A 25,800-nucleotide genomic window follows, 5' to 3' on the forward strand; every position below is an offset into this window, starting at 1 on the left:
GCTAAGGGCACAGCAGGGCAGGGATTAATCTTCCTGTTGTGATGTGCATTAAGACCTGTAGAATGTTGTCACTGTGAACCTACCTGCTTGCCCTCTCGCCTACCTGACTGCTCAGTGCCAGCCTGATCTCTTCAAATGAACCTGCTACTACGTCCATAGCAAAGCCCACTGCAAACAAATGCTTTCGTTAGGGTACTGCTTACTCTTCCTTTTGTGATGTGCTTTAGTATCTGAGAGCTTTGGTCTCTATGCGCCTGCCTGCAAACCTCGTGGTTGCTCACTAGTAACCTGCCCTCCTAAACATGATGAAACCCACAGAGAAGGACGGAGCAGTATCAGCTGCTTGGGCTTTTGAACACTGTTGTGGGTGGCACCTTGGATTTTCCGTGCAGAGAGTCCTTTCTAAAGGTGAAGGTAATGTTTGTTTGGATAACGTATCGCTGGAACTGTAATTGTGTAGCTTTGTTTACACCTCAATTCACATCCTGACTGGTGAAAGTACTTGTTTTCTAAGAAATAGGCTTATCAACATGGGTTGTACGGTTTGGGCGGGCTCTGCATCGAATAAGCCAAATAGGAAAATGAGATTGTCACATGCCAACATCTAACTATGTAGCAGGACACTGAGATAGGGCTGCTGACCTTTTAATAGGATCATCTTCAACAGAATCAACTACATCAAAATTAATATTAAGTATTGATTGAGGGGAAACATGGCCTTACCATTGTTTAATGATACAAAGTGATGACTAACATAATTAATTAAGGTTTAAATGGTATTAGACCTGAAGGATTGTGCTTATACAAATACATTAGGAATTATTTAATTCATCAGTTAGGGCATCAAGTCCACCAATTCTCATGCATGTACAAATCAATTATTCATAAAATATCTATATTGTTCTGAATCTAAACACTAAACAAACATTGAGATTGCATAAATTGTCCAATTCAAATACAATATTGCCCCTGCCAACGTGTGTTTCGACCTAACCGGTCTTTGTCAAGGCAAACAATGGCCTTCCTTTTCTCTTTTCAGTTATCTCATATTACATCTCTGAGCTTCAAAAAGAAAATGTCAGTATCCATCCATATCCAACTCAAAATAGGCCAAAGCATGTTCCGTTATAACATGTGTTAAAAATATACATATGTCAAAGTATATACATTATAATAACATAAAACATTGAATTTTGATTATATGTTTGATTTAGATCGAGAAGGGTACATAGGGATTCAGACAGACATCAAGAAAAAGACAAGGGATACAGGAACTGAAAGCCAAGTCTAAATTGTGTTCACAATTACCAACTGTGAGCATCATACAAACATTTACAAGACTGTTACATTAGAAATACATGAATGCATCGACAGATGAGGAAAAAATTTGTCTCTGCAGAACACAAAATGTTCTTTCAAGGCACCACAAGACAAAAAGGGATGGGGACAGGGACGAAAACAACAATAACTGTCGTACTAGGCCTTGTGTCATTCGGATTATGCAAGTGCAGTAACAAAAAGTGCAGGGGGGCAGGGGAGTGGGGGAGTGCTAGTCAGACATAAGGGACATTGATAGGTTGGGAGGGTTGTAGTTTTTAACCAAAGTACATAAGAAATATGAGAAATGTTCAGAGGTATGCCCTATAATTAATGGGATAGGATGGGCCACAGAAGGCCTCTCAGGGAATATTGACAATGCTATTGAAGAACAGGTATTTATCTTACTATATTAAATTATAGACTTCAACTCAGATATTTGATATTTTCAAATCTTAGAGGAAATGGAATGGCAATCAGGATACCTGCTAGCAATGTTAGATGTTAGATCTTTATATATGCACATTGAACATTCACTAGCTATTGAATCAATAGTCTTCACATTTAAGGACTTTTCAGTTTCTCATAGAGATCATATAGAAATGATCAAATGATCAAATATTTTCTTAAATCTACTTTGGAAAACAACAATTTTCTATTTAACAATGATTATTACCTTCAGAGAAAATGAGTAGCGATGGGAGCTAAATATTTTGAGATACAGAATGACAATGTTCACAGACACAATACTAAGCTGTGGAAGAGCTTTATAGATTTGTTTTTAATTTGGAACAGCACTAAGGAGAGTTTTGAAGGTTTCATAGATTACTTGAACAGTAACACATTGGGGATTACATTTAAAGGGAGTGCTGATGACACAACCTTGGATTTTTTTATCTTAAAATATATGTGGCAAATGAGAAATTAGAAATGAGAATCTTCAGAAAACCGACAGAAATAAACTCAACATTGTATGCTACAAGCTGTCATAAGAGGTCTACTATTGTCAATATCCCTGTGGGAGAATTTTACAGGGCCTGGAGAAATTGTAGCGATAATTCAATTTTTGAGCAGGAATGTGAGAAAGGGGTTACTCAAGGGAATGTGTTCAATGAGCATGTGATATAATTCAACATGTTGAGAGAAGGATCATGGTGAATCCCACTAAGAAGATAAATAATAAACCAAGGAACAGTGTTAATTTTATTACCAAGTATTCAAGAGATAACAATCTGCTTTACAAAATGGTCCAGAAACATTGGCACATTTTAATACTGGATACAGATTTGAGGGAGTATATTGATGATAAAACAATGTTCACATATAAGTATTTGAACTCAGCCTCATAACAACTGTTGACGAATCCCAGTTTTTCAATATTACAGAGTAGTTGCCTACTTTTTTGATTGGCTGCAGAGTCGGATTCTAATGGTACTGAGGCTGTCCAGTAACCTTGATACTAGCATGAAAGAACAGAGAAAGAATCCAATTTGTTGCGCCAAATTTAGTGATGTCTTCTTTGAGATTTAATTTATGATTGCGACTTGCATGTTGAAAATCTATTTAATCTGAAGTACTGAAGGAAAAATGCAAAACAGTCCATGTTATCCCTCGACACGTGTTTCTATAGTTTTTAACTATGCCTCATTCAGCTTTTGATTTCAGACTCAAGGATACATTACTTGCTGTGATTTATTAACACTCAATATTAAGTGTTGGTTTTCATAACTCAATATTCACTCCATAATTGCCTGTAGCACTAATGTGGTACACCTCTTGACTGTCCACTTAGCGTGGGTCAGACATATTTCTAAAATATACAAATACACATCTACCGTTTAGATGCTAGAATTTGTAATTTACTCACGTGATGATAGTTATAATAAACAGAAAATATAGTGGTACTCACTATTTAGGATATTGCTGAGCTCAATATTAGCTCCTTGTTTTCCTTTGGCTTTAGAATGGAACACTTCTTTATATAGCACTTTGATTTGTTCAATCGAGTTTCTAGAAAATAGATGTGTTCCATTTCGTTTCTAAAACTCAAACATTCCAAAAGGAGCGAAAGATATGAATTTGCTATTTCCTTTTGCTTTGCTAGTTTGCACTGTTGTTTTTTGGTTTCCCGTGACTGATCTGTGTTCCTCGTAGCATAATAACCGCGGAAAATCTGAAATGGCCACTATTTAGATTGGCATGATGAAGTGGGCGTGTTTGGCTTGCGCGACCACGTCATCATGCATCCTCCATATTGCATTGTGCTTTTGTTAATGTTAAAACTTAACACTATGAGCATGCATCATATGTTTGAGTAACCACGCTCAACTTATTGTTTCAAGGGTGATAAGTAATAATTTTCTGATTGCTGTGTGATATATTTTGCTATGAGTCTGAAATCGAGGCTTAGAGTTTTTAAATGGTAAATGGCTTCAAAAAAGTAATAGATAGATGTTACTTCTCTCTCTTTCAAACCTTAAAGGTAAATCTGATATTTGGCTAAATTATATCTGTAGATGTGAACATCATTACACACATACACATTTTAACATACTGCTTGCTATTACCATTGTTTATCCATGTTATATGTTCGGACGTATTAAGGTGTGTCCAGTACGTACCAGTATTAATGTATCGATGTGTGGGTGTCAGGAGGTTGGTCAAGTATGGAGTGCCATCAGGTTATATAAGTTCAGGCAGGTCTCAATTAGGGAGGGTTCTTTCCCGGTGCTTCCCTTTACCTATACAAACTAGGAGATTCCCTATTCCTCTATCCGGTGTTCCTCTTTCCCCTTCCCCATCCACAACCTCTCCCTAACTCCTCTTCTCCCCATTGGCTGCCACGTGGTGTTCTGTGGAACTCATATCAGGCACCTGTGCCAACCAAGGTGGGAGGGTCGAATTCATTCGGCTTCTGTGGTTCGGGGGAGAGTGTCGATTCTCTCCTCTATTAGTATGTACTTCTGACATTATTTGGATAAGCGCAATCTTTCTGCTCTAATACCTTTTAAACTGTACATTACCATTAGGTAGAAGTTTAGCCTAAATCATCCAGATGCTGGTGCTATCCATTTATTGATTCTCCTTATAAAATAGGGTGGATCTGAGAGCACCCTTTATCCTAGATTAAACCCATATCCATTACCATTTTATATTTCATTAAGGTAGTAATGTCAGATACAAATCATGCAGTATAACAGAAAGAGAAACTAATGTCAAAAGATAAGATAATTACTGTATTGATATACCAGCATTGGGGATTTTATGCACAGTAAACAAGGGATCATTAGGCTCAAGAAGAGGCACCCTGACAGTCCCTTGCACCATACTGTAACCATCACATCAGGTTCAACAGGCTAAAAAGGCTCCATGTCACCACTTTGCGCAGACTTGGGCAGTTATTCTATTTTATTTTATTGTCTACTTGTAAAGCACTTGTACATCAAGTGAATTGTGTTTCAAAGTGCCCACAGGGCAACAGGGAGAGAACATAGGAATGAGAGGGAAATATAACAATGAAAGATAGAGGCATTATGAGCATTCAGAGCAAGTAAGTGCCCGCGATTGGAAGGTGGTGATTTAGTGCCGAGCAATGACCGAGGGAAGACTGGGAAATGTAGCACGTGTAAGTGCGATGATTAAGTTCAAAGGTTACATTTGGATATGTGCCACCATACTGTAGAAGGCAATGATCTTTGAGCTTCAGCTGTTTGTGCTCTCCTAGCCATTATTTGTACACCTTCTCAGCCAAAGAGTCTAAGTAGTGACTGAGAATGAAAGATCCCATTCATTCTCAGTCTTTGGATGTCTGGGATGCAGTGGGAAATCATCACGCTCCCAAATGTCCCCAACAGTGCATCCAGAGAGGATTAAATGGCCTATGTTTCTTTCCTTTCTTTTCAGGCAACTAAGCTCTTGGTCTAATCCATAGTCTTTTCTCAACTTAACTACTGTTCTGTTCTCCTCTTTGGCCTTCCTACCTCTCATCTAACCCCTTTGCGCCCTGTCTTAAATGTGGCTATCCATATACTCTTTCAGCTCCCTTCCCATCCCTTAGTTACCCATTCCCTACTTTCCACTTTCTGACTCTCCTTTGATCTTTTCTTCACTTTCACATTCTCTATTTTGTATTTGAATCACCACATTGTCTGGGTTCTCCCTCTTTCTCCTTTCTGTCCCTAAGCCCCCCTGTGCTTCCTCTCACTTTTTTCTTTTGCTCTCTTTGCTCCTAAATATAGGAACTCTCTTCCCTGCACATTTGCTCTTCTCCTTCTTTCCATGTTTTTCGGACTCGATTAAAGGTTCATCTGATTCACTTTCTCAATCTCAAATTCTGCTGTTGGTATCCTTACCAATGTTCTTGAATTGTGTACTTTTGTTTGTCTGTTTTTGTCAAAGCGCTTTGGCGAAAGCGCTATACAAATCTAAATGAATGCTACTCTTCCACACTCTATCAGCAAATCTCTGACACTGGCCAGTTACCTGCTCCTTTTACATCTCACTCCATATTGTTGAGAGTGGAGAAAAGAATAGACTGAGTTTAGTTGAAAAACACTGCACACAGGAAAGCTCTGCATGCAAGATCCATTCCTCTAGGTATCTGCATGGAAAACATACTTTTGAAAAGAAGTGAGTGCTGTGATTATCAAAATGAAAGTGGGACCATGCCACACTCAAAATATAGTGGCGCGCTCGCAGGAAACCATGAACTGGCCATGAAGTCTACATGAAACAAGAAATGCTGGGAGGAAATACCACCTAGTACCATGGTGCATTTTATGGAGTGTAGCCAAGGACACCATTTGGGGGTTGCCAGGGGTGGCAGCTGCTACCTATGCCCCCCCTCTGCTACCACTAGACCTGTCCTTGCTACCCCTGTGCCACTGGACAAAGAGGCAGTGCCAAGAGCAGATAACTGTGTTGCACCTGAAAAAGGTGGTTGTAAGTACAGCTAAATGTGCCACAGCTTTTTTCAACAACAATCTAGATCTTGTTAGCTGGAGAAATTACAGGGATGCAGGAAAAACCACAAAGCCGCCACTACTAACAAGGTTGGCAGTCCATTAGTGAAGAATGCTTAAATGGATGGGCTCAGAGGCAGGGCTGTCTGTGCAGCTCATACCCAGTACTATACCAACAGGAAGGGTATGGGGGCTAGGTCTAGCTAGGCTGGAATGGGTAAGAGCAGCCTGCAGTACTCATTGACAGCACAGCATGAATCCAAATCTCCTCAGTGTTTCCAGTTGTCTGCTTTGAACATCCAGCGAGTAGCTGGGCCTGCAATGAGAGGGGTGTGCCCCAGTAACTTCTGCCATCAATTCTGCCTGGGGACTGTGTGACCTGACCCAGATCTGCCAGACCTGCATCACAGGCAAACTGTAGATAGACGAAATGTTAGATAACGGTTGGGTGGTATTGTTTGTAACTATGTGCTCTGTAAAGCGCTTTGGATTAAGGTGCTATATAAATAACACATCATTATCATTATCATTACATGAAGTTGCCCTTCGCCTTTGAAATAAACTACCTAACCAGCTGTTGCTTCCTCAAGCAGAACATATATATATTTGGAAGGATAGCTCAGGGGCAATGCACTTGCTTTGGGAATAAGAGGATGCAGTGCAACTTGGCTTCAGCTATTATGCTCTGTTATGTTAAGTTATGTTATTGATATTTGTAAAGTGTACAATCACCCAGGGGCATCATGGCGCTAAGCAGCAAACAGGCACCAATTTTATAAAGAGAGGCTTAAAACAGTAGAGTTTTCAGTGAACGGTGAAAGGTCAGATGGTCAACAGTAGCTCGGAGCGGAAGAGGGAGGGCATTCCAGGACGTAGCAGTGGCCACTGACTAGGCTCGACAACCCATGCTGGATAGTCTAACACAAGGAACTGAAACCTGAAGAGCAGACTGAGAGTGAAGACAGTGAGAAGGAGCATAGCGCAGGAACCTGTCTGCAGATATTCAGTCTCAAGTTTGTAGAAGGCCTGGTGAACAATTCACATGGATTTAAAAAAGAATCTGCTTCTCAATAGGCAACTAATGGAGCTGTATAAAGAAAGGGGACATATGGGCACCAAATGGAGGATGAAGGAGAGACCTGGCAGGAGCATTCTGATGCACCTGAAGACGATTGTCTTCACTGTTCCAGTGCTTAAAAGATGGCGGAGACTGGCATTTAGCAAGGTATAAAGGACATAATAAAATGGGGCCTTTTCTAGGAGTGATATCATGGAGCTGCTGCTGCTTCTGTTTACATTTAAACAAAAATGAAAAAACCTGCAATAACTGTGACCTGCAACACATCCTCCCCTCACATCTAACAAAACAAAATGGTGGGTTATTTACCAAATAAGCCAAACATAAAGGTGATGGCTGGAAAGTTTCAAATCATTCATAACTACTCGCACAGCTCTGGGCAACCCTCCGGCTATTGTTTTTCAGTCTGCCACCCCACAAGAGAAGTGGAAACACCATATGCAGAGCATGCTTGGTCCCACCGCAAAAAAAGGGGCAGTCCAGCCCGAACTGCTAGATCACATCCCTTCTGCACAAGACCACAAGCATACCCAGAAATGTTCCAGCCTCATTGGGCATCATGAGTGAGGAGTAGCCTAGGTCTCAAGGACAATCAGGCCTTTCATTGGGTTATGTTGTGGAGCTGCTGCTAACATTTTAAAATAAAAAGCCCTACAATTACTGTGACCTGTAACACATCCTCCAACATGTCCCCTCTGTCTCCCATCTAACAAAAAGAAATGTGGGTTACTTACCAAATAAGCAAAACAGAAAGGTGCTAGCTGGAAGGTTTCAATTCATTCATAACCACTGGCACAGCCCTGAGCAACCCTCCAGACCGTCCCTTTTCTGTTTGGACTTGTGTCAGTCAGTTGCTGTTTCCAGTCTGTGGCCAGACACTTGGCAGACACTGGATGTCTGCACTTGGGTGTTTAGGCCTCGTCAAGATGCTCTGTCTATTCACAGTTTAGCCCAAGTGATGTACAATTGTCTCTGTTGCTGTGTTGGACGTCTGCTTACATTCTCTGTAATTTGGTAATATGGGCCTATACACACTGATATTAACGCTACAAATGTTGATCCATTCTTGTATGAAATGTATATCACGTTACAGTGATATCTTAACCATGATATTAGTGTACTGAGGAACAATACTCTGTGATGCCACTTTCTGTTTTGTCAAGGGGTGAAAGGTTGTGTGCCATCATTTCCCGTAATTTCACTTTGGGGTGGGGTCGAATGGCATCACTTCCTGTGATGTCCCTAGAGGTCACTGGTCATGTTATGTCACTTCCTCTACCCCTGGCATTTTGGTGAAATGATGTCCCTGATTGTAGCCCTTGCCTTCTCTGCAATGCAACTTAATGGAACTGTGTCTATAATCTACATTAATAACTGTTGTAAGCATTTATTTGGTTGTTCCCTTTGATACACATTTTGAATCCCTTTGGCCATGCTAGAGTGCACATTGATTCTAGGTTGATTTCTTGTGTACTGTAAAGACCACCGTTCAAAGGAGCCAAAGCAAGCCCATACCCCTGTTGCACTGCACTCTAGAATCAGTAAGCCTCCACAATGCACAGTGTTTACATGCTTAAGTGGGGCAAAGTATAAACAGTGCACTACTCCAGCTGGTAAGTGAAACGTATGTGCAGTCCCACCGGAGCCAGCCCACAAGTAAAAATAAATTCCCTATCAACTGGATCATGAATCCAGCAGTACGTATACAACACATAGATACTTAGCAGAAATGTATGAGATCATCACGAAAAGAGGAAATTGTGTGGTGAAATTAAGATGTATATAGCAGGAAGACACACATGATTGGACAATTGAGATGAGAGGAGAGACTATGGGGGTCATTACAAGGTGGGCGGTAAGGGATTACCGGCACCGGTATGGAGACCGGTGCTGGTAATCCCCATGCCGCCCAATTACGAGGTCCCTTAGCGGGAACCATAAGGGACGTGTGGTCTGACCACACGTCCCTTACGGGTCCCGCTAAGGGACCAGGGCGCTAATAACGGGCTTGCAAGTCGCGAGCCCGTTATTAGCGCCCTCCCCATTCCCTTTGAGCCCTATAGGGCTCAAAGGGAATGGGGAATGGCATGTTCAATGGGGATTTACCGGTCCCGCCAGGGTCGGACTACACCGGTAAGTCCCCATTGAACTACACCGGTGCCGGACCCGTTATTGGTGGCAGTCATGGCGCAAATAGCGCCATGACTTCCACCAGTCTCAGAATGAGGCCCTATGAGCAAAGAGTAGGGGATGCAGGGAGTGGTATTTTTCTTCAAATCTTTTTCTTGATACTATATAATAAATAGAACATAATTTTACATAAAAGAAAGACTCCATTAAATGCCATAGTAAAGTGGCTTTGGTTGCATTGAAACTAAGGAACACAACCACATTTAAAAAAATGTAATTGGCAAGACTGCTCAGAAGAAAACAACTTCTTTTGTAAAATATATACATTATGTACATATATAGGTTTTAAGTCCCCGTTCATGAGATTACGCAGAAACACGCATGCACTTTTTATATTAAAAATGTGTATCTTTATTTTTTATTTGTATGTATTGTTATAGTTGTTAACAACTTTTCAATAATCAATTTTCATTTTAGTATAAACAACTTAATACAAGGCTTTGAACAGGAACATAGGCGACCAAGTTATAAGAAATAACTAAATTTGACATAGAAAGCAGAGAAGACAAAATGTGCGCCTTAGTACAAAACTCGGTATAGACACAGTATCAATCCTCATATAAAACAGCAATTCATTCTTAACATCAGGATAAGATCAGAGGGTACAATTTAATGGTGTAGCTATATCATTCATTGGAGCTACATTCAATTCGTGTTTGCCCAGTTCATGCAGCAGAACAGTTAAGTCAGTGATTTAGGTAAGAGCTAATCTGTAAAGTCAACATGAGGTAGAAACTGAATTGAGTCACTCAGGGACATGGATCGCAGTGCTAGGGTCCTCCTCATGGATTCTCAGTTGTCATCTAGATTTAGATATATTATAAATTTGACAATTGCGATTTGGACTAGCACTGATTTAGAGGCGTAGAGTCTAATATGAGGCAGGGCTGTCAGATGGTGTGGTGAGGCACAGGGCAAAACGTTTTGTGAGGCCCCCTTATAATTTTTTGCACTGGACCAGTGGTGCTGCCGCCATAAAAAGGAGATGTGGGAAGTCTCCCCTTGAGTTTGTGTGGAGGAACCCAAATATGGTTCATTATTATGACAGCAAATCAACTAAAGCAAAGTGATGTTTCTGTACTGAAGACAAGTTCACTCCAGAATAACAATTCTGCTATATGCATAAATATATTCAAACTTTGTTAAAGGGACGTTATGGTTAAGTTGTGCTACTAAAAACCTATGAAATTCAGTGAAAAAACTTTGTTAAAGGGACGTTATGGTTCCAAGTAAAACCGAAAAACCCCTGAAATTCGCCAGTTATGGTAAGCTGAGCAACCATAACTCGCGCCAGCACCGTGCACTGCTAAGACTAACACCCACGACATCAAAGATGACATCACAAGTAATCCACAATATTTTTCAACCCTCACCCCTTCCACCACCACCACCTCCCCAAGGGCCTGAAGAGGGGAACAGGAGTGAGGATGCAGAGGAGGAAGAAGAGGATGACGAGGATGAGGTAGTTGAACTCCCTACTACCTGCACTCGGCGTGAGTCTTGGGTGTGGCGGTTATTTACCATTCGTGGGAATGGTCCTAAGGCTCGTACGAACCAAGTCACCTGCAATGAGTGCAAAATGGTACTCAGTCGCAGGAGGCTTGGTTCGTACAGTTTTGGGACCACTACCATGAAGCGACACCTAAGGTCATTCCACACTGGGGCCATTCGCAGGGTTGTACCTTGCGAGGAGCGTAGCAGGTTGACTTCCTCTACTTCATCCGCCGTTTCTGATCATGTCACCACAAGGAACACTTCTGTGGGACAGCATATTCCTCAAGCTGCCTCACAGGCCATACACAATGCTGATGACCCTTAGCTTTCGAGGGTCACAGTTGTGTGTATGTACTGCGACGCAGTACTCTGCAGGGGGGAGCGACTTCACAGTGCTTTTGAGACTATCGTCTCAGAGCACGAGAAGATCTGCTCACTACCCAAATAAAACCCACTCTACATCTTCCTCTCTCAGCGCACCCTTTCTTATCCCCATGGTTGGTGTCCACCCCTTTACCCTCCTTTCCCCTTCTCTCCTAGTGTGTCTTGTATAAAAAAAACAAAAAAAATATAAAACAACAAAAATAAAAAAAATATTTTCAGAGCTGCCTTTCACAGTTAAACCATAGAAGTGAAAATAAATGAAGCAGGTCCCTTTGTATTTTTTAGACGTCGGCGGACAGTCCGCGGACATCTAAAATTTTGGGGTGCTACCCTATCATAACAATTGCAGTTTTCTCTGGGAGGAAGTGGTGGCTCTAAAAAGAGCCTTTTTGTGGTGTTTGTGTTTGAAAAATTATAAATACTCAACACCTACTACAAAATGGATGCTGTAATTCTAAAAAAGGTTGCAATGCATTTTGTATATTTCTCAGAAAAATCTGATTGCCAGCATAAGTTAGATGGACTCCATCTCTGCGAAAAATGTATGTACTACGAAGCATAATATTTTCATTGTGAAAAGAGGACATGCCAAAATCTCTTAGAAAGGCACAAACAGCCTTATTGACATTGCGCCTTGCTTTCTCCATTTGTGGACCAAATGAAGAAGAACAAAGCCACATTTGTCTCTGCGCAATCCGTGAAAAAATTACTTGAGAATTTGGAAACATGTCCATGACCTTCCCAAGTCCTTCTTTCATTGCAAATTGCAAAGAAATTCCAGACACATGGACTAAACTGCTCCTTCCACAATGAATTATAATTATATCTGGGTGTTGCTCTCTCTCCAAAGTAGCACAGAGAGGTGCCAAGTCAAACCACTTCATTCCACGTACTCCATGCCAGTGTACTTCCACATGTGGAAGTCCAAGATCTACAGCTACTCCACAGCTTTCTGCATGCACCTTCAACCAATGTATCAACGAGTCTTCCAAAATCCAAACAATCTGTTTTCTGAAACACACAGCCATAGCTATATGTTCTTCTCTCAGCAAAAACAGTATCTGTGAAACTCTCTACTGACACTACACACCCACTAAACTTTCCTGACCAATCCCTTTCTATGCTCATTCTAATTTGCATGGCTTCCCAACCCAGAAATCCCCGGATGTAACACCCTTTGTCCGCGAACTACCGCCATGTCTGCGGACATATCGTAACATGGACAGCCCTTCTACCATTTCCACTTCACTCTCTGTGCCATTCCCTCATTGGATGTAGCTAAGAAGTCACATGACCATCTACCAATCACATAAAAGACCTCTACATCTAACTGCATCATCATAGATCAGCACTGCAAATGTACTGTGAATCTCTCTTGAGTACAAGTGTCATTTCATTGTAAAGCACTTTCTACAAGAAATACTGTACAAGTTTCCAAGATTTCTACTTGCAGCTCCATGCATATCCATAAGCATGAATACAAACTACAGGTATGCATATATTCTGTAAAGTACATGTACAATTCTTCTAGTTACATATAAACAGATTAACTGACTTTTACATTGTATAATCTGTAAAATGAACTTACTGTATTTTTTCCATCTCCTAAAATCAACTGTCACTTACAAACCTTTATACTATTTAATTTCTTTTTACACACACATATTCAAATCATGTTGAAGTAACATTTTTAAATAAAATATATAGACTGCATATAATCAAACAAAATTGCATGCACACACTATGTTCAAATCTCAAACAACAATACTTGTACAATAACATAAACATTGTTTATTTATTTATTTACTTACTTATATAGCGCAAGCAGCCCATGACATTGAGGCACTATTACTTGCAAGAGCTTAGTTACAGGAATAGTGGTATTCACTGGTACCTTATGAATTTCACAAGGCATAGTAAAGATATTTTGTGTGCTACAGTTAGTCCTTGCATTACAGTTTACTCATTAAGAACATATGATATGTATTCAACTGGTGCGATGTACCTTATGTGAATAAAATAGTTTTAATGGTTTTAAGGAAGGCGCTGAGGATGTCAATTAAAAAATTTAAAAAATCTATGTCTAAATTAAAAACTGTGCTATATACAAACAAAATTATTAATTTGTTTCTTTTACAATTGCAGTGAAGACCATTCTCCTGAAAAGAAGCAGCCGAATTCGAAGTACAAAGAATAACTAAGAAGTAACCTGCTCATTTTAGAAAAAAAGTAAGTTGCATACCAGCATAATATTTGTATTATTACTCAAACATACTGTAAGGTTAATTCATGCTATTTCTTTGCCTAAAAATAGAGATTGTGCACCATTCCGTCTAAAAATCCCCATTTCTTAAACAGCGATTTACAGCCAGAATGGCCCACAAATTCCTATTTTTCGGCACACAAATTACCCAACTCAGCTGCTAGAATTTTGATGTTATAGAACAAACAACTATTTAAATTGTATAGCATTAGATTTACTATTTGTACTTCTCCACACCACTAGCTTACTTTTTTCTGTCATCTGAACCCCAGTTTAGTAACACATTAATTCAAGAATACCCATCCCTACTAGTTGTAGTTGCCCAATGCACAATCACACACCATTACATACATCTTTATCATCTTACTCAAACACTCATGCACACAGCACACATACATTACAGAACACCCCAAACCATACCTTCTTTATTTTTTTCAACAGACCCTAAAGAATGCCTACCAAAATCAAGTCCGTAGAAAGCAACGCAGAAGCAGAGCAAATGAAAATAAAAGTGTCCAACATAAGCATCCATCTCTAGCAGAATTTGTAAAAGAAAAGTTGAAACAAAACAGCTAATAGTCATTTAGTGAAACAAAAGAAGTTTCAAGTACAGAAAGTTTGCCTCCTCTATCAAAATGTAAAACAAACCAGAAAACAATTAACAAAAAATCAGCTATCACTACATATAAAACTGCTTCTATAAATCTTGATATAGTGCAAAGTAAGCATACCAAGAAAAGTATTTTAGCCAAAATGTTCTGTCACAGAGTGCTTCAAAATCTTATAAAAACAGGTGAGAAACCAGGTTCAACCCTTAAAACCTATTGTAGGAAATTAATCTTAGAAGCATTGATAGACAGTGCAATTCTTCTCAAAAGAAAGCTATTTATTTTAGTGTTAAACAAAATGAAACCACTAACAAAACTAATGACTAAATTTCAATAAAGACTTCTCAATAAACGAAATTTCAACAGAAAGAACTTTTTAAATATCTGCAGAGGTGAATGAAGTCGCACTACAAGCACAAACCATACTTTAATGAAGAAGCATACTAACAAAAGCAAACAAATACAATTGCCATACATAGCAGTGGTCGAGGTTATGAACAAGTTAATAATACCATAATGGAACAAGAATTACTGCTTACAAAATTATGCCCTGAAAACTTAGAATTACCTCTCCATTCAACTGAATTAGAACGTCTAGTGTACAAATGGCCATGCAAGTCAATGTGTACCACTGCCAAAAAATGTTTTAAGTCTTTACGCCAATTCCTCAATCAATATGTGAAAGGCAAATACAAAATCAAAATTAAACTACTGCAAAATATGGATACCTGTCCAGTGCGCAAGTACACAGGACTAGAAGGACATTCATTGGCCTACATTACAGGACCTATTTGCAAAACCACCTTACATTACATCAAACGGATATCAACACATCATTCAACTATAAGAAATTTAGTCTATAAACTGGACTATGCTAGGAGTCCTGCTTTAGCACTAGCAAATTTAAATAACATTCTTCTACATGGTACAGGAAAAGATCTACTTGAAGAAATCGACTATATCCAGAGAAAATATTTTGGAAGTGAAAGCCACTTACAAAATGAAATAGCTTTAAACCAAATTAGCAACAATTCTACGCATGGCAACCTTTTACTACACACATATAAAAAAGAAATACTAAAATTTAAAAGTACATCAGCTGAAGTACCAAATCATGTGTGTGTATGTTGCCGTTGAACTTTTTATAAAAGTACCACAAAAACTGTAGACCTAACATACAGAATAGAAGACAATGAAGATTCTAAATGGTTTGAATTAGCTCTCTACCTTATAGCAGAAAACATATACAAAATAACTGACCCCTTAATACTTTGCAGTTACTGCACTACAAAACTTGACAACAACCAAACTCCTTCACGTGCTATCACAAATAATTTGGAATTATATCCACTACCAAAACCCCTACAACAACTTAATTTATATGAGAGCATCATAATTCAAACAGTACACCCATTTCAAGCAATAATGCGCCTTCAACCAAAAACAGCAACATTACCTCCCTCTGAATTAGTGAAAGGTATTTGTGGAAAAGTAGTGTATTTACCACTAGATCTAAAAGAAAATGTGCACACTCTAGGAGTGCAACGTACAATGCAGCAATCTTTAATTATCTTAGTAAATGGAGTACCTACAAAAGACAAAAAAATATGGCAACAGCTGGTAGATTTACATTTAGTTAGTCAAGCCTTGCAATATCCTAAAGAAAATAATGAATACTACAAAGAAATCAATATTGAAGAATTCTTGAAGGATACAAGTGAAATAATTCAAGAGACACAAGAAGCTGGTCAATTTGAGCTCCTAGATCCTGCTACAATATCAAATACTTTAGAGCATTATACAATTCATCCATTGCACTCTAATGACACCATAGAAGATGCACTAGAAACATACTAAATGTGTCAAACAAAAGGATCACCAATCAGCATATGGGAAAAAAAGTATAGAAGCACGTGCTTTTCCTCTACTCTTTCCTACTGGCAAAGGAGGAAGGTACGATGATAGACCTATTCAAATATCAGCATCAGAATATCGCTCATTACGGATGTATTCTGAAGAGCCCAGATTTAGACAAAATGTGGAATACATATTCCGCCTACTCTTTGAAAGTGAATTAGCAACTTTATGTTACGGAGTTGCACACACATTAAAATCAGGATCCCACTTTCAAAATATGTCAGCTACACAATTATTACAAAAAGTGCAACAAAAAGATGAGGTTTTACAATCAAATATTACAAATCTGTTAGCAAATATGCGTGGTACTAAAGAGTACAGGTTTCAACGTCATGGAGATGTACGTTGTATGATCAGAGACCTTGGCCCACCCACTTGGTTTGTTACATTAAGTTGTGCAGAATATGCATGGGCCGATTTACATGATTTCCTACGCATATCAAACAAAAACAAAACAAACAGATATACTAACACCTGGAGAACTTTGTTCTCTGGATCCTGTTAATGTTTCAAGATATTTTTAACATCGCTTCATTGCTATGCTACACTTTATTTGTAATAAAACTGTTCCTCCCATTGGAGAAGTGCAAGACTTCTTTTGGAGAAAAGAATACCAAGCCAGAGGAGCACCACATATCCACCTGCTTTTATGTATTAAAGATGCTCCTAAATTTGGTCAAGGCAGTGATGCCACTGTTTTACAGTTTATTGAAAAATATGTCACTTGTGAAATTCCATCAGAAACCACAAATAGTGATATTCATGCACAATTTCAAAGACACAAATGTGGCAAATATTGTCGTCGCAAATACAAACACAAAGGGAAATACTGCATCAAATGCTGCTTTGGTTTCCCTAGACCGGTTACAAATACATGTCAAGTGAACAACCTCATGTCTTCAGTTAAACATAGTTTTAAAGGTAAGTCACCTAAAAATACATATTACATAAAAAGAATAGAAGAAGTAAAATATATCAATGATTACAATGCAATCATTGACCACTTATGGAATGCAAACATAGATGTACAGTACATGGCAGACAATTCCACTGAAGTTGCCCGATATGTTACAGCATACTTAACCAAAGTAGAAAAAACAGAGCTCCAAGACCTCTGGAATGACCTGTCATCAGACAAAACAGTGTCTCAGAAATTATACAGCTTGTGCATAAAAATGCTCTCCCATAGAGAATGTGGATCCTATGAAGCAGATCGTTTAGCTGGTACTGCATTGTATGGTAAATCTGAAAATATAGTTTGGCTAAGTCTTGGTCCTGGTAAATCTAGAAAAAGAGTTCTAAAATCATACGAAGATATAGAAACAATAGCCAAACATGATCCCAACAGCCAAGACATTTTAAAAAACAATATTGGACACATACTACCCAAACAGAAGTAATACTTTGGAAACCATGTGTCTGTACCACATAGCCCAAAACTTCACATACAAAAATAATATTAAACCTGATGAAAAAAAAGGTAAATACAGAGTGACAAACTGTGAAGGCAGCTTAGTAAAACTCACCAAACCAAATTTAATTAATCATATCCAATTGTCATTAAAGACTCCTCAACATAAAGAACTATATAACATGTCCCTGCTACAACTCTTTCAACCATGGAGAAAAGAAGAAGAAATACTAGATAACTGTGACTCATATGAAGACGCTTTCAAAGCAAATGAAAGCACTATAACTGATGTAAACTTTACACATTACAAAACAATGTTGCACAATGAACAGCAACACGAAGAAGAACTCCAGGCCTAACTAGATCAGGACACTCCTGACAGTAGTCAACCTTCTGTAACAGGAAGCCAGAACTACTGGGAGATCCACTAATAACAAATGAGGCAGAATTAGCTATGACAGAAGTAGAAAACACCATGTTTACCACTGCAAAGTAAACGGGAAGGCTGATCATCCCTTGACCTGTAACACATGGCCCAACACCCTTGCTGTTAACATGCAACTGCACAAGGGCACAGCGGAATACAAGGACCGCCTTGGCACATCCTTCCAAGGTCCTCATACCCATAGGGCCCACACAGAGTGCATCCATGCATGCACCATCACGTCACACAACATTGCCATGTCCATCGACATGCGTCCTCCCAATATGCATAACCATCACATGACATACACATTCTGCAGCATTGGACTGAGAGTGTGGACTCAACTGCTGCCCGGATCTGGTCCTGTAATTCGAGGAACTGGGCATGAAGATCCGGGTTCACCCTCTGCAAGATCCTGAGATGGAGAGGCAAAATCCTATGGCGCCCACATGAGTGCACCTCATGGGACCCATCTTGATGGCCGCCCTGGCCTTCTTTTGGCACCATATCCTCATGTCATCCCATCTCTTTTTAAAGTTTTCCAGTGTCCACACAGCCACAACCACAACATTAACAGCTGTGGCCAGATCCTTCTGCAACCAACGGCCCCAAGTTGTTGCTCCGGGTTGAACAGTGTGTCATAGTGCTGCTGCACCTGGTCACATAGTATGGCAAATTCTACCTCTGAGAAGTTAGCTGCCCTCATCCGGGCAACCTTTGAGGTGGTGATGGAGGTGGCCGACAGGTTGATCCTGACTCTGGTGGACTGGCACAGGGACTGGGATGCACCTGTAACAGGGATGGAGGTGTGACTACCTTAAATGTTATGGGGTAACAACGCTCTGTGCCCCACAGAGCGTGCCCACAGTTTATGGCCCCAAGTATTCTCCTAGGATGTTGTACCCCGTCCTTGGCCCAATATTGATTCACCCGTCGAAGACAAATCACCCATTGCCAATGTCTGAACTGACACCTGGGCATGGACCAACACACTCGCACATGCTCACACAATGACGTACATGAACCTGCAGCCCACCCAACTCAAGCCTCCCATATCAGCACCATTCATGCATCTGCTGTAGCAGATCCCATATGCGTGAGTGTACAATTTCAAGCTAACTACTACACATAGCGAAAGTAACCATGCAACATGTGCTTATCATTGCATAGGTGAGCTCCGGCATGCAACACACTGTGCCCCCCACAACAGTACCCCTACCCATGAGTGCCACCATCGTACGCCCACCTCCCAGCATGTAGCCACAGAGCCACCACTTTCCTGTGTCCTATTCCCCCACTCACCTGTACTCAGTGGTCGAAGTGTGCAGGAGCGGTTGGGAGCGGTGCAGTTTACATGTGTTTTTTTCGATTCCTTGAAAACCTGTGTTTTAATTCAGTTGTGTTGCTGGGGTGTTCCTAACCTGCTTTATTTTGCACTGACCCTAAGAGGACATCCATTTCCCGCCTGGAGAACGTCCTCCATTCAGGAAGGAAAGGGAAATGAAATGCACACAAATATACTCTCATGGCTAAGAAGTATAGTGCAATTTCAGCGTCATCTGCATCATTGTTTAAAAGATAATAAACAACATTAATTTTTCGCTCTGCTGGGGCATGTCAGATGGTTTCAGAAAAGAAACCCTACGATGCAGTATTCCCAATTGCAGACCCTGCTCAGACAGCTACGGCTTCCAACCTCCTTTCTGTGTCTCCAATGTGAAATTATTAGGAAAATAATATAAATAGAATGACGCACGGTTTGTGCAATTGACACTGGCAGTGTGCTTAAGGACAGACCTCTCAGGCCTATGTCCCTGTTGGCTCTGAACCAGAACACTCTCACACCTTAAATAACAAGTCATGATATTGTCCAGTGCACTGTTGAGGTTCTGAACCTGCTGCCTGGCGATTAGCAATTAAGATTGGATCGATTATTCCTGTAACTCGTACATACAATTTGCGCATTCCCTATAGCATAACTCGTCAAAGGTGTTTTCCATTCTTTGAGGAATATATTGATCAAGTGCATCAACCAAAGTTGAAATGTGTATAGTATGTTTAAGTGCTATCAAGGTTCAGAAGATAGCTCAGTGCATTAAGCACTCATTGCAGAAGCACAAGTTCAGCAAAATGCAGTTGACATTTTTGAAGCTCACTTCACTTGATGAAAGAGAAAATAAATCTATAGTAAAGTAATTCTCCTTTTGTATTACATGTTTTCTATAAGGACATTTTTTAAATAGTCTCTTTTTGGTTTATCATATGATGTGGGTACTTTCTAAGTCAGGTCTATAAAATAGTATTATCTTAGTTAATGAAGGTCAAACATTCACAAACAATTGCATCTTGCTTTATGAAACTAACTGGGCAGTGGTCAAAGTGGGCGGGAGCAGTTGGGATCAGTGCTCCTATACTTTGTTTTAAACGTTTTACTTTTCCTATACTTTTATTTTAAAAAGAAACCATTCCGGAATGGTTTCATCTTAAAATAAAAGTGTAGGTAGAAGTTGAAAATGTGCACCTCAATGCACTGCACTCAACATTCCCTTAAACAGCAGGTGTTTTGTTTGGGGTTTTAAATTGCACGTGGGAGGGAGCGGGAAGATGGGGTTTGCGGCAGCGTGGTCAAGCCGGCAGTAAGCATAGCTCCACTACTTCTTTTCGCACACTTCGACCACTGCCTGTACTGAGTAGCAGCAGGCAGCAATGTAGCATAGTAGGACATATGGCACACTGGTAATGTACTGCAAACTTGCCAAGACGTCCACAACAGAGGGATTGCAGGAGTGTGAGAGCAAGCCAAGATGGATCTGAACCGGTGGCAGGAAGCTTGCTGTGGACCCATGCAAATCCGGGTGCCAAAACAAGCTGGGCTATCTCACGTAAGTTACGCGCCTCATTATGTGCAAACTGCACATGTTCCGCTTACTACGAATATGGGGCACATGCGCAGGATGCATCTATGTGGCTCAATCGTGACGGTCGGAGAACGCGGAGCACTTCCATGATCAGTGTTACGAGTGTAAGCAGAGAATATGCGACGCACGTGCCAAACAGCAGTAATAGCAAAATACATCTTGAAGACACCAGACATGGACAGAAGGGGGACTGGCAGAGCTGGGAGACCAGTGATGGGGAGGGGAACACAACCAACATGTTCCAGGAATAGAGCACAACCACCACATACTGGGAATGCACCTCTGGCATAGACAAGCACCAGCACAGCCACTATAGGTGCCACTGGTACCCTTACAAGCCAGGGACCACCACCAGTCACTGCGAAGGAGGTGAGCCAGAAGAGGAAATTCACAAAGAGGAATTACAAATCCTCACTGACTTTGTTGAGGAACACCAGTACAAGATGTTCCGCTGGGCTGGAAGCACCATGATACAGGCCCAGAGTAAGAAGAGGTGCCAAGAGGCGACTAACCTGGTGAATGCTTGTGGGGTGGAGAGGCGCACTGCGAAAGAGGTGCATAAGCGCAGGGAGCATCTGACCAAGCGTACTACGGAGAGGCTGGGAGTAAAGGCGTCCTCTGCACAGGCATCTAGCAGTGGTTCTCCACATATATTGAGGAACTCACACCTTTTGAGGAGATAGCCACTGGCCTCATCTCAAGTGAAGAGGTTGTTGGCGTCGGAGGCATTGACACATTTGACCACTTTGCGGATAAGTGAAATGTGTGACTGATGCATGTGATCATGACACCACTGTGCATGTGGAAGGATGTGTGATTGTGTGTTGCACAGTGGGATTCACTTCATGGGATTGAGGTTCAGGCTGCATATACATGGGGATATAATCGATGTGGAACGCATTGTGGATGTTGGCTGTCTAGAGGACACTTCACTGCACCTTGCCAGTGTAGATGTAAATGGCACTGTCCCCATGGAATTGTGTCCAGGTGCTGCATTTCTGCATGCACTGATTCTGTGCCATGTCTGTGTAGTGTGTACTGTCGGTGTTGCGTGCACTCACATGGCTCCTCCACTGGAAATGCATGTGTGTGTCATTCAATGCTCCAGTAATACAGTGACCCAGGGAGGGATGAAATGCCAGTGTACTAAAGGGGGCAGGGGTACATCACCTGCCACCCTTATACTGGTAGCATACACACTAGCCATGTATGACTAGGATGCTGGTGCATTCGAGGTGTCCATGCTCTGTTGGACATGAAGGTGTACACCAGTGACATCCATGTCGGTTATTGGCATGACATGCCTGTGGTGCATGTGTGTGTTTGTCCCTAAATACAACCTTGACTGAAACCTTTGCAGGGAGGATGACTGTCACCTTGGTATTGCCTGTCCACACAGGGATAGGATTGTGATTATGCTGGCCACTGACTGTACATGGCCACATAAACACATGTGGACTTGATTCTCTGTTGGACAGGTTTCTGGGTTCCCATCAAAGTTGCCCGAACTTTTGCCACCTTGGCACACAGGACTTGCATTTGCAACTCTGTCACTATGTCTCCATTTCATACTCCTACCAGCGTCATTCACCTACTTGCTTATCCGTTTCTTCATAAAAATGTGCATTGACTACACATTCAAGCCCAGCTATATGTTATCATGTCGTTTGCCTGTGCTGTCGCAACATCCATCTCCTGCTTGCTCTGTCATTGTGGATACATGATGATGGCCACATGTGTGTATACTGTAGCAGACACATACATGCACATGTTTGCATGCTCTTCCAATACTGGTGGCAAGGCCATGCTTGCTAGGTGTTCAATGGCAGGCTGATGGTGTCTTCTTGTAAGGGACATGGCACTTACATGTGCAGATTTGTGTGGCCCAGATGCATATGCATGCCACCCGCAGTGTATGACATGTGCATCCTGATGGCTTGCGTAGCATGTGTGGTTGCATGGTATACGATTTACTCACTCAACATTTTTGCACTGCCATCATGTATGTTGTATTCAGGGTGTCTGGGGTGCAATGGTGCTCCAGCTAGGGTTGGCATGGATGTGAGACAGAACTATGGGACCAGTGTTGGATTCTGTTGCATGGGTCCGTAGGCCATTTGTACTGCATGCATTTCATGTGTGGCATGGATGGATATTCAGATGTTTCCCTAATTTGTGTTGTCTTATGTTTTGTAGGTGATAGTACAGCTGAGGGAACTTGTTGCCAGGGGGAACATCAGGCGATGCACAACCAGGCACCAGCAGTGGCCGGTCTGCTGTGGATGGCGAGAACCCACAGGTGTTACAGGCCATCCTCTGCATGTCTGCACTGGCATCATCAGGGGAGGAGAATTATGATGTTGCAGAGTTATTGTGGCAGATGGTGGCTGAACAACTTCTGAGCAGTCCTAACCCCATGTTCCTACATGAGCTTGTGAAGGAGACATAGCCTGAGGGGGGCAGTAGGCCATGTGCCTGCACATGGTGAGTCATTCATCTTCAGACAGCACTGTGCTTGCAACACCGCAACACTGCTCACTGCATACTGATGGAAGCAGAGGTGTGTGCTGGTAGTCGGATGCATGTGAACCTGCAGGCTGTGCCGATGCAAACCCTTAGGCAGGGAAGCACTGCATCATTGCGTTTACACCACACACGCACACGTGGTGGACGTATGCCTGCTGCATGCTTTGACTGGGAGGAGGAGGTCATCCAGGAAATCCTGCAACAGGGCGAGGTAATGCAGGAGATCCGCAGGGATATGCATCACCTCTCTGACATCATCATTACATCAAATAACACAATGTGCAGGGAGTATTAGCTGTTGCGTGGTGAGATCTCTGCCTTGAGGGCCTACCTGCATGAGGAGATGAAGGCCTCAAGGGAGAGTCTCCATCTTGAAAAGTCTTCCTTGAGGGACCCCATTAGCCCCCAGATGGATGCATCAAGGGCTGCTATGCAGGCAGACATGTGTGAGACACAGAAGGAGAGTTACCAGGACCTTGTGGCACTTGGCAGCCTGTTGCATGCCTCCGTGTCATGCGTGGCAGCTGCACAGGAGGAAAAGGCATTGTCCTTGTGTGGCCACGGGGCCCCTTCCCATGATGACCCACAGACAGGATTGCAGCTGGATTTATGCCCAGTTGAGATATCTTTTGAGTTCCCTGCACTAAGTTTTTTTGTTACTTCTCACATCACCACGCCCCTTCCTCCTCACTCCTGCTGACTTTGTAAATGGTCATGGATATATTTTTTTTATTTTAAATTTGCTGTCCAGAGTGGATTTGTTTACTTTCTTGAATGGACATTGCCATCTGGTGCCGGGTGCAGCTGGTTCCGTCATGGTGGATCTGTGCTAGTGATGCTGAAGTGGCATGTTCAGACTGAGGTGTTCACTGTTGTCAACTGGCATGCTGGTTTCACAAGTGGCACAGTTGGACATGCAGATAAATATGATGTTGAGCCATGTTGTGTGTTATGTGTGGAATATGTGTGACAGGGTACATGCACTTTAATGGTCATGCATCTGTTTTCATTTCAGGTCACTTTGCACTGTCAGTTCACACACACCATGTGAATGCAAACAGGACACTCTCCTTTATTCCAATTCCCCATTCCCTCTGCTGTACACTGACCCTCCTGACACATATGAGGAGGCACATTGTTGGGTGGAGATGGTGGGGATGCACAGCACAATGTCAGTGAAATGAGGTAAGGTAGTATCCACCAGTCATTTGCATGTTTGTTGTCCTATGCATTCCAGTACTGTCCGATGTGGCACAGGTAGGGTGTTGCCTGAATGTGCCTTTCTGGTGTTAGGCGGGTGATGGTCACAGGCAGCTGACATGTGGGTGGTACAATTTCTATTATTCTGTACCTTGTTTGGGTATTTGCAGCATGCTGGTGGTAATCTGTCCACTTGTGGTGCTTATGTTCATGTGTTTCTGGTGCTTGCCCATACACTGACATCTTGTTTGTTATTGGATTATTAGGTGTCATGTCCTGTGTTCCCTGCATGCCATGTCATGCCATTATTGTTGTCAGGTAGCCAGTCCATTATTCATGTGCATCCTGCATACCTGGGTCTCACCTTCCACATGTGAGGGGGTTCCAGTGGTGACATGCTGCAACATTCCCTGTACTTTTCACACATGTTTGCAGGGTCTTGATGTGTGAGTTTTGCTCTTATTTTCGTGATGGGTGCAGGGCAGAGTACAGCCTGTGTGCAAGTCACTTTGCCATGCCATGCTGTACACCTACAGTGGGAATGCTGCATGGACCTGCAGCCCACTTCAATACTAGGGTATTGCCCACACCCACCTACCCTGCCATTTGTGAGCCCAGTCCATGGGTGCCTTATGGACAGTTTATGGAGGGTGCCCTGGAGGCACCTGTACTCACATGTCCCTGCCGATGAGGCACCAGCATACCCAGTGTGACCACGTCAGACACTGCACATGCATTGTTGTGCTGGTGCAGAATTAAGGCTGCACCCACACAGTCTTGGGTAACACCCAGCCCACACAAGCATGTGGCCCCTCAGCCAGGGGAGGGTGTTGGCTTTTGTTGGCATTTCTGTGGTCATTATGAGTGTGTGAATCGGTCATTTCAATTGTTCTGGGTAATGATAGTGACTCAATATTGGATGGTGTGCCATACTCTTAGTTTGTCATTGTTTGATGGCTCATGACCATCTTACTTACTTAGTTGATATGTGTTGCCAAATGACCTTGTTGTCTTTATTTGTTTGCCTGTGTGAGTGACCTTGGGTATGCAATGTGATACTGGTGACACTGCCTATGTTTAGATGTTTTTCTATGAGGCTTTCAGCAGGG

This window comes from Ambystoma mexicanum, chromosome 4q (genome assembly GCF_040938575.1).
Source record: "Ambystoma mexicanum isolate Mex_15411 chromosome 4q, UKY_AmexF1_1, whole genome shotgun sequence".
Classification (NCBI taxonomy): Eukaryota; Metazoa; Chordata; class Amphibia; order Caudata; family Ambystomatidae; genus Ambystoma; species Ambystoma mexicanum.